The sequence below is a fragment of the Ruditapes philippinarum genome, unplaced genomic scaffold (genome assembly GCF_026571515.1).
Source record: "Ruditapes philippinarum isolate M1 unplaced genomic scaffold, ASM2657151v2 ctg24020_1_1_1_1, whole genome shotgun sequence".
Classification (NCBI taxonomy): Eukaryota; Metazoa; Mollusca; class Bivalvia; order Venerida; family Veneridae; genus Ruditapes; species Ruditapes philippinarum.
Window position 1 is genome coordinate 1 of NW_026859483.1, and position 8,896 is coordinate 8,896.

Here is an 8,896-nt window from a genome sequence, read left to right on the forward strand (position 1 = left end):
TTATATAGATATTAACTATCATCAGGAAGAAATTTGTAATAATCTACTACTACGAAATCCTAATGCACAAAACTATGTACTATGCATGTAATTTTTTATTCAAATTTTGTCTCCTTAGGTCCGGACTTACCGCACTCTACCAGAAATAGCTGTCGATATTTTGTCACAAAATTCTGTAAGTAATCCTATTTGAGCCGTGTCATGACAAAACCAACATAATGGGTTTGTGACCAGCATGGATCCAGACCAGCCTGTGTGTCCGCGCAGTCTGATCAGGATCCATGCTGTTCGCTATCAGTTTCTCTACTTGTTATAGGGTTTGTAAGCGAACAGCATGGATCCTGATCAGACTGCGCGGATGCGCAGGCTGGTCTGGATCCATGCTGGTCGCAAATGCATTACGTTGGTTTTGTCATGACACGGCTCATTTTATTCTTATGGGCCTGGGTATATAGTAATTGAACCATTTGTCTCTCTGTCCACATTACAGAATAGGGAAAGGGAGCCATCTAACTGTTAAACAGAACAAAAGAGAACAATAGCGTCTATGAAAGTAGAGAGAGGGGCCAAAGATCCTCTATTAAACAAAAGGAAATAACAATAGAAATGGCCCTTTATCCTAATTTGGTTGCACATCTGTTTGTACGAGATTAACCTAGACCAGAAAGTTGAATTTATCATAAGTTCTACCACTACCAATTGCTTCATAATTTACACACTTTCTAATCAACACCGCCTACATGTATGTTATTTCAAAGATGATAATAGATTTCTTGATTATTATAAGTTATATTTTTTTGTAGCTTTTAACTTCCTTCTCAGTGTTGCATCTAGGCCATGTAATTCACGCATATTTTTTTGCAAATCTTGCATTCAAATCCAATGAGTGGCGAGTAGGACATTCGACAATCTTTTCAGCTAAATTCAGTTTATCTTCATTGTATCTTGTCTCTTGAATGCTTCTGCCATGTTTGTCTCCACTGGCGATAATGACTAAAAGATGTACTAAATCAGTGTAGCAGCCAGCCAGGTCATCATGCATGTGTATTGAGTTTGATCTGCGCACACTTCTAGTATTCGTCAATATTTTTATTTTATTTTTGTTGTTGAGTAGATAATTGCTGTCAAAAATGCCTAAACGTAATCGTATAATAAATTATTTCGGTACATCATATTGTTAAGTAAATGCATGTTGCCCATATTTTTTTTCAAATCCCCCACATTTTTCAGTTTAGTGTGGGATGTAATTTTAAAATTCTAGATACAACACTGATTGTTATAAATTAAGCGGTATTGTTAGTATGATTTATGTTGCATTACAGAAATTGGAGATCCAAAAGTTGAATAAATGTGCAAGACAGAAGGCATCTTCAAGTTCTAAAACTTCTAGTAGTACGGACAAGTAAGTTTTGTTTGTTTTGGGTTTTACGTCACATCGACACAGAATAGGTCATATCGCGACGTTCCAGCTTTTACTGGTGGAGGAAGACCTCAGGTGCCCTTCCGTGCATTATTTCAGGCACAAACGGGCACCTGAGTAGAACCACCGACGTTCCGTAAGCTAGCTGGATAGCTTCCTCACATGAAAGAATCCAAAGTCCCTGTCGGGATTCGAACCCACAGCGGTGAGAAGCAAGTGGTTTGAAGTCAACGACCTTAACCACTCGGCCACGGACGCCCCATAGGACAAGTAAGTATAACTTGGTCAATTTGGCTTGAAATATTGAAAAAAATATATTTTATTTTGCTGGGGGAGGGGTTGGTGGAAACAATCTTGTTAACTTAAAAAAGTTTTGTATTTTAATTGGATATTGTTTCAATAGAAAACACATACTATACTTGGTATGGTTGCTTATGGGGACAATTAATTTTAAGTCGTCATAATATGCTCATCTTTGGGTAAAACAATTCTATCTTAGAAATGTAATGAAATCCATGAAATTCTTACTGAATATGTTTAAATTGAATAAAATAATGAATAAACTATGTATAGCTGCATTCCCTATTAAGGGTCAAGTAAAGTGAGTTCAAAACATAACATATTTACTTTAAATGAAGTCGAAGCATGTTTATTTTATACAAACAAAGAGACTATGTAGCAATCATTGATATTTTTAAAAATCAATATTTCTATGGCAGTGAGATATTTTGGGGATAACTCGTATTTCTATGACAATAAGGTATTTTGTGGGATAACACATATTTTCTGTGACAATGTGTTATTTTGGGGATAACTCATATTTCTGTGGCAATGAGGTATTTTTGAGATAACACATTTTTCTGTGACCATGTGTTATTTTGGGATAACTCCTATTTCTATGGCAATGCGGTATTTTGATATAACACGAGTTGAAAAAATGTTGGCATGATAAGGGGAAGTAAAAGAGCAGAGATTGTTTTTGGAATACTTTTATTTTCATAATTTATTTAGTATAAAAGTGGAAGGTTCTGATATATAAATCACTTTGAGTGATAGTTTCTGGTTTCTTTTTAATGATTTAGGGTCCAAGAACATACAGCGCCAAAGAGGAAAAAGAAGAGTGTTAATCCTGATCACCCGAAACGACCAAAGTAAGTATTTACGAGCCAAAATTATTTGACAGCGGCGTCACACTTGGGTTAAGTTCTTGCATGTAAATTGATATCTCCAGAAGTACTGAGGGAATGAATTGAAACTTCACTCTTTTTTCATAATTTGAGATAACGTTTGAGAAATAAAATTAAATAGAGGATAATGAATGAGTGTAGGTTCAATTCTGAATTTATTGAAGAGTTGAATAAAATTATATTATGCGAGCATGTGGCAAGCATAATATTATTTTATTCAACTCGTTTGATAAATTCAGTTATGAACATACACAAATATAATATTCTATTTATCACATACCATAAACAAAGGCTGTTTAAAGAGCAAAGGAATAATTTTTCATTCTACATGCCTATAGTGCAACGCAAACATTTAGCGCATCTTTACAGTATGTTTGTATAATGTAAATGACGTCACATTTAAATATATGCACAGCCATGCAATACCCTTTTTATGGAGTCGCAAAATTGTATTTTATAAAAGCATTTCTAGGACACAATGGGCCTTTAAGGAGACCTAGTAATACAACACATGCACTTTAATATAAGTTGTTCATTTTGATAGAGAAATGTCTTTTCCAAACTGGTTTCAGTAGATGTAACATGAAGTTTATATTGGCTTTGATATTTTTTTCAGAGTGAATGGGTATTCTTATTTTTGTGGTGAAATGACCAAGGACTTGGTTAGTTCAGGCATAAAAGGTGTGCCTCTGATGCTGAAATTGTCCACAATGTGGAAAGAACTGTCAGAGAAGGAGAAAGCAAAGTATAATTTGAAATGTGCTAAGGTTAGTATAGTACATGATGTGCCAGTGAAAAATATCCGTTGATAAAAGTTTTTTTATTAAGAATCAATGGTTTTAGTAGCATAGAATTGTTTTGTTTGCTATTATCCTTCCAGCTTGTCTGTTAATAAGTGAAAAGGAACAAAAAATTGATTGTATTTAAAGCACAAATATTATTTCTTTTGGTTTTAAGTAATGTTAAATTTGAAACCATAGTGACCCATTAGGCTTCCCAAAATCACATTATAATCATGTTGTAGTTAATTTTAGAAATTATTTTGTGATGTTAATGCTAAACTAAAGAAGTGACATCTAAGTGTATAAAATCTTTGTGAAAATAAAGAAGAAGCAAAAAAGTAGTTTTTAGCTTCAGAAATGGGCGAACAGGAGGAGCTGTGTATTCACCCAGGCATTAAGTTTTTGCATGGAAGTTTGTATCTCAAAAGCTACTGAAGGGAATATGTTGAATACTTCACAGTTTTATTTGAGAGCATAATAAGAGGTCACTTTCAAACAGTCAAAATTCTTTCATTGATTTTGACTGAATTATGGCCCTTCCTGAATTTAGACAATTTTATGTAATCCAGACTCTTGTTTTAGTGTCAAACATTGATAATATTCAAGCATGCTGTTCTAAGGGTGTAAAGGTATACTGTACTTGCGGTATATCGTACCCTTTTCACTCAGTATGGTTCACGGTATGACAAATCACCCGCACAGTATGGGACGGTACGGCATTTTAGACCATTTTCAAAGGGAGTAATTTTTTCAGAAGCTGAATTTAAATCTGCGTCAGTGTGTTTCAAGTCCAAAAATGGAAGCATTTTGGATTTCAAGTGAAAAAATAATCTGACTGCTACTTCAATGTGCTGAAATTATTTTTCCGATGTATCGTTATTTTTGTAACAATTGACTATCGGCTGAAATGGCCCTTTTGGAAACACTTTTTGGTCAGGTGAAATTTGTGAATAAAAGATAATAAGATATTTGGACACCTTTGCAAATAAAACCCATATTGTTGAATATTGTCAAAACACTGCAATGACTGCTAGTTGTGTAGATTTATGGCTACGCTATTTTTAACCAGGTTTTCCGAAGGAAAAAACTGGTTATTAGATTGAGGTATGTCGGCGGGCGGACGGGCGGGCGGGCGTAAACAATTTCTTCTGTGCGCAACTCCTCCTACATTTCTCAACGGATTTTGACCAAACTTTCACAGAAGCTTTGTCATCAAGTGCCCTGGCGCATATTGTCGGGGTTTTGCGATTAGATAATATTTGACCTAATTATGGCCCTTGTTTTTTTTTTTTCCTTATATAAAATATTATAGTGAACAATTTCTTCTGTGCGCAACTCCTCCTACATTTCTCAAACGGATTTTGACCAAACTTTCTCAGAAGCTTTGTCATCAAAGTGCCCTGTGCACATATTGCCAGGGTTTTGCAATTGGTATATATTTGACCTAATTATGGCCCTTTGTTTTTTTTCCTTATATAGAATATATAGTGAACAATTTCTTCTGTGCGCAACTCCTCCTACATTTCTCAACGGATTTTGACCAAACTTTCTTAATAGCTTTGTTATCAAGTGCCTGGCACATATTGTCGGGGTTTTGTGATTGTATAATATTTGACTGAATTATGGCCCTTTGTATATTTTTTCCTTATACAGAATATATAGAGAACAATTTCTTCTGTGCTCAACTCCTCCTACATTTCTCAACGGATTTTTGACCAAAACTTTCTTAGAAGCTTTGTTATCAAGTGCCTGGCACATATTGTCGGGGTTTTGTGATTGGATAATATTTGACCGAATTATGGCCCTTTGTATATTTTTTTCCTTATACAGAAATATATAGAGAACAATTTCTTCTGTGCTCAACTCCTCCTACATTTCTCAACGGATTTTGACCAAACATTTCTTAGAAGCTTTGTTATCAAGTGCCTGGCACATATTGTCGGGGTTTTGTGATTGGATAATATTTGACCGAATTATGGCCCTTGTATATTTTTCCTTATACAGAATATATAGTGAACAATTTCTACAGTGCGCAACTTCTCCTACATTTCTCAATGGATTTTGACCAAACTTTCACAGAAACTTGTCATCAAGTGCCCTGGTGCTCACTAAATTCCCATGTTTCTTCCAAGACATCATTCAAGTATTTTTTATCCCCCGCCGAAAATTTTAGGCGGAGGATATAGAAATAGTCTCCGTCCGTCCGTCCGACCTTCCGTCCTTCCGTCCGTCCGTCCTTCCGTCCGACATTTTTGTCCGGAGCATATCTCTAAAAGTATTTGAGTTATCAACTTGAAACTTCATAGGTGGATAGACCTCATTGAGGAGGAGTGCAGTGCACAAGAATGATAACTCTACCTTGCATGATTTTTGAGTTATTGCCCTTTGTTATTTTTCAAAATTGATTTTTGTCCAGAGCATAACTCCAAAAGCCTATGAGATATTAACATGAAACTTCATAGGTGCATAGATCTCACTCAGGAGGTGTGCAGTGCACATGAATGATAACTCTACCTTTCATAATTTTTGAGTTATTGCCCTTTGTTATTTTTCATACCTAATTTTTCACCTGAGTGGAGCATAACTCAAAAAGTGTTTGAGATATCAACATGAAATGTCATAGGTGGATACATCTTATTGAGGAGGAATGTTGTGCGCAAGAATGATAACTCTTCCCTATACAATTTTTGAGTTATTGCCCTTTGTTTTTTTCCATACTTCTTTTCCGAAGCTTATCTCAAAAAGCGTTACAGGTATCAACTTGAGACTTCATAGGTGGATAGATCTGATTGAGGAGAATTGCATTCCACAAGAATGATAACTCTACCCTGCATAATTTTTCAGTTATTATCCCCCGCCGAAAATTTTCGGCGGAGGATATAGTAATAGTCTCCTTCCGTCCGTCCGTCCTTCCGTCCGAAATTTTTGTCCGGAGCATATCTCTAAAAGTATTTGAGTTATCAACTTGAAACTTCATAGGTGGATAGACCTCATTGAGGAGGAGTGCAGTGCACAAGAATGATAACTCTACCTTGCATGATTTTTGAGTTATTGCCCTTTGTTATTTTTCAAAATTGATTTTTGTCCAGATCATAACTCCAAAAGCCTATGAGATATTAACATGAAACTTCATAGGTGCATAGATCTCACTCAGGAGGTGTGCAGTGCACAAGAATGATAACTCTTCCTTTCATATTTTTTGAAGTTATTGCCCTTTGTTATTTTCATACCTAATTTTTCACCTGAGTGGAGCATAACTCAAAAAGTGTTTGAGATATCAACATGAATGTCATAGAAGGATAGATCTTATTGAGGAGAAATGTTGTGCGCAAGAATGATAACTCTTCCCTATACAATTTTTGAGTTATTGCCTTTGTTGTTTTTTTCATGCTATTTTGTCCAGAGCTTATCTGAAAAAGTATTTGAGGTATCATCTTGAAACTTCATAGGTGGATGATCTCATTGAGGAGGAGTGCAGTGCTAAAGAATGATAACTCTGCCCTGCATTATTTTTTTGAGTTATTGCCCTTTGTTATTTTTTCAAAATTAATTTTTGTCCAGAGCATAACTCAAAAACCTTTGAGATATCAAAATGAAACTTCACAGGTGCATAGATCTCACTCAGGAGGTGTGCACTGCACAAGAATGAATAACTGTACCTTTTAATAATTTTTGAGTTATTGCCCTTTGTATTTTTTTTTTCATAACTTAAATTTTTCCCAATTCAATTTTTTTTTCTCAAAAAGTATTTTAGGTATCAACTTGAAAACTTCAAATAGGTGGATAGATTTTACTGAGGAGGATGCAGCACACAAGGATGATAACCTTACCCTGCATTATTTTTTCAGTTATTGCCCTTTGTATTTTCAGCCATCAGTTTCACATAGGTTTCAAATCTGTAATCACTATAGCCATCAGTTTTCATTTACCAAAGACCTCTTAAAAATGGAATTATTCTCCTCTACTACATATACATTCATTTTCCAATGATCAGAGCAAACACATTCGGCGGGGGATGGCCATGTTGACATGGCTCTTGTTTAAAATTGTGAACATACTTTTCTTGATATCGCACAAAAAAACCCCCCACGGGAATATTGGGGGACAAAAGAAAATGACAAGAACGCAAAAATGCCCAAAAATTTAAGCAAAAAAAAAATACGTTTACCTTTCTAAAATATTTTGGGAAAAAAAGGCGAATAGACAAAAAAATTCTCAAATCATTTTTTTTGAGGAATATTAAAAAAAAAACCATAATTCCTCCTAAAAAATTTTTAAAAAAATAAATGCCCCTTCATGACAAACTTCTTGGGGAAAAATTTGCGAAACCTGGTTGCATCGGATTCCTGCCTTTTTTGGATATTTTCCTTACAAATCCTTACTTCAATTTAACTGTATATAGTTTTATGTTAATTTCCATTATGAATGTGTAATAAGTGAGTAAAGTAAAATAGTCTTTGAAAATTAATTTGCATAATACATTTCTGTGTAAAATATAAAGTATAAATGGATTACATACTCTGACCAATTTTTCTCAGGAACCTGTATCGAGATACATATCATATATGGGCCCTGTACAGCTTTATGTATGGGGTATTTGGGTTTGTTGAGGTGAGCGTATTATTAACCCCCACACCCCTTAAGGGAATGTTTCCTGCTAAACAGCTCTTTTATGTGTATGTTAAAAAGCTGCTGCTTTATGGCCTAGATTTATGTTTCAGCAAAAAGAAGCTTACGTGAAAGAAGTAATGGATACTCACAAGCACATCCTGACGACATGGAGATAAAAAAAGATCCTTAAGATGAGACACATAGAAATGGTGGCTTTTATTATTGAAAATTTGCATTATTATACCCGCACAAACAAAGTTTAGCGATTAGCTTGTCATTTCAGTTGAAAAATCTAGTTCGAATTTTGACCTTCAGACCCGACTTACTTTTAAAATAGAATGGCCCCCATTTGACTCAAATTTTTAAGTAAAAAAGAAGCTATTTTTGGCATGACCCTTTTTTTGGGGGGCTGCATTTTTAAGATTTTGTTTATTATGGTAGTACTTAATACTAATAATGCTATTTTATTGAGAGTTGGTACAAAAATGCACTTTGATGAGTTCTACCTGCCACACCAATTTTCATGTTTAAAGGTCAAGGTTAGTGGTAGCTTTAATTAGTAAAATGTTACGGTCCACTTAGATATTTTACATGTAGTTTAAACTTATGTTTCTTTATAAAAGTGTTGTAAATCATGCACCGGGGATCAATATTGGCATCATCCTTGGGGTTACAAAGTCTAGATTTAAGATATTAAGGAAAACACATTTAAATTATTTTGTGGAAAACTACAAAGCCTAAAGATTTTTGCCTTCTGGACCTTTACACAAGCTATATAAATCATGACTGCTCGGCAAGATTAGAATGGCCTTGTTTCTCAGTGGCATTTAGTTTATGTAGACATGTTCTCCTTTTCATGTTTATAAAAGATTATGTATATAGTTGAATAGCAAGCA

At 34.7% G+C, this 8,896-nt stretch overlaps 1 long non-coding RNA gene across 1 annotated transcript; it reads left to right on the forward strand.

Moving 5' to 3' along the window:
• The first annotated feature begins 97 nt into the window (after nt 1-97).
• On the forward strand, nt 98-8,188 carry LOC132756665 (uncharacterized). The gene is made up of 5 exons (XR_009629359.1): nt 98-175; nt 1,323-1,402; nt 2,503-2,571; nt 3,224-3,374; nt 8,111-8,188. It is a non-coding gene; the product is annotated as an uncharacterized LOC132756665 (long non-coding RNA).
• The last annotated feature ends 708 nt before the right edge of the window (nt 8,189-8,896 follow it).